Consider the following 2,279-nt stretch of genomic DNA (forward strand, 5'->3'; position numbering starts at 1 on the left):
TCAGAGAAGGAAGAAGGAGAAAAGACGACTGAAGCAAAAGGCTGGAGTGACTCAGGGTAGGGGCCATGAGCTGAGGAATACAGGAAGCCTCCAGAAGCTAGAAAATTCAAGGAGATGGATGCTCTCCTATCAGGGACCCAGCCCTGATAACTGTAACGTATGCTGTATGCCGAGAAAGAAGACACAAGCTGCTGGTGGTTAAAAGTTTATTAAAGTGAAGAAAAGAAAAGGAGGGGGAGTGGCGGCTGGCTCCATAGACAGAAACCAGCAGGCTTTGTTCTAGCAGGCCACTTATAAAATCTCAGTCTTGGCTTATCAGGTGGTCACCTGGCCTTGAAATGCAGATATCGGTATTGCTAAGGCCTGTTCTCATGGCCTTGGAGTGCAGATGTCCACACTAAACCAGTCACATTTGTCTATAAAATGCAGCCTTAGGAAAGCAAACCCTGAAAGTAAGTACCAGGCTGTTATCAGTCTCACATAGCTTTGGGATGTGATCTCAGGAAAGCAGGTATTGGCAGTAAAGCAATTAGTAAAGGATGCAGTTAGAGCACAGTGTTATCTTTTGGGCCATTGCAATTCTGTGCTTTGTTTGTGTTTGCCAGGTTTATATGATGAGTTATTTTAACTACAACCTCCTCTCCCATCCCCCTACAAACCCTATCAATAACACCTTGACTTTGGCCCACTGAAACTAATTTTAGTCTTCAGGTCTCCAGAACTGTAAGAGGATAAATGTGTGTTATTCTAAGCCAACAACTTTGTGGTAGTTTGCTACAGCAGCAATAGGAAATTAATAGAGGGAAAAAATATATCTAAGATACACAAAGTTTAACAAGTGTCTGCTTGTAGACTCTTAGTGAATGAACAATAAGAATACACTTCTGCAAGAAAAGTTGAGCTCAGGAAAGAGGAAGATGCAAGAAGCAGTGGTGAGTAAAGCAAATGGTAAAATATCTTGATAGGCTGGGCTTGGTGGCTCAGCCTGTAATACCAGCACTTTGAGAGGCCGAGGTGAGTGGATTCCCCGAGTCCACATGTTCGAGACCAGCCTGGCCAACTTGACGAGACCTCATCTCTACAATAAATCAAAAATTAGCCGTGTGCGGTAGCTACTTGAAAAGCTGAGGCAGAAGGATTGCCAGAGCCCAGCAGGTTGACGCGGGGGTGACCGTGAATGTGCCACTGCACTCCAGCCTGGGCAACGGAATGAGACTCCAACTCAAAAAAAAAATCTTGTCAAATCTATAAACAATTGCAAAAAATATTTTGAAGGAGGTTTAAAATAAGTTGTAACTGACATCTATAAACAAAAACATGGAAGATGGATAGGAATATTTCAGAAAAAAGTCAAAAATTAAGATCTCTGATTTGTTCAGAAGGAGGATAGAAATATTGGTTATATTTTTCCCAATAAAACATAAAATTAGAGTTCTTTCTGTCTTTTTTTTTTAGTTGGAGTCTCACTCTGTCGCCCAGGCTGGAGAGCAGTGGCATGCTCGCAGCCACTGTAGCCTCAACCTGCTGGGCTCGGGCAATTCTTCCACCTCAACCTTCCAAGTAGTTGGAACTACAAGCATGTGCTACCATGCCCAGCTTATTTTTTGATTTATTGTAGAGACAAGGTCTTACCAAGTTGCCCAGGCTGGTCTTGAACCCCTTGTGGGCTCAGGCAATTCTCTTGCCTTGGCCTCCCAAAGTGCTGGGATTACAGACAGAGCCACTGCGCAGGGCCTCTGTCTTTTTTATAAGCAGAATCTAAGACTAATGCTAAATGGGAATGTTAAAAATTTAATATTAAAGATATTAAAAAATTTAAAATTATACACAGTTTCTAGTGTAACATTTCTTTAAACTTTTCTGTGCACTTGAAAAATTTCACAACAAAATATTGGGAGGCAGAACCCATGGTGACATATCTACCAAAATAGCTAAAATGAAAAAGACTGATATCATCAGCATTGGTGAGCATTGGTGAGACTGTGAAGCAACCAAACTCATACATTGCCGGTGAGAGCGTAAATTGAAAACTCTTGGGCAGAATCTATTAAGACAAAATATGTGCATACTCTATGATCAGAAATTCAATTCTTAGGTATAATGTATATATTTAATAGAAATCACACTTAAGTGCATCAAAAGATCTACAAAAGAAAGTTCATAACAGTTTTATAACAGTTTAAAACTGGAAATCAGCCGGGCTCGGTGGCTCAGCCTGTAATCCTGCGCCTTTGGGAGGCTGAGGTGAGTGGATTGCCTGAGCCCGCAGGTTCGAGACC

The sequence above is a fragment of the Carlito syrichta genome, unplaced genomic scaffold, assembly GCF_000164805.1.
Source record: "Carlito syrichta isolate Samal-C Ts95f unplaced genomic scaffold, Tarsius_syrichta-2.0.1 Scaffold309895, whole genome shotgun sequence".
Lineage (NCBI taxonomy): Eukaryota > Metazoa > Chordata > Mammalia > Primates > Tarsiidae > Carlito > Carlito syrichta.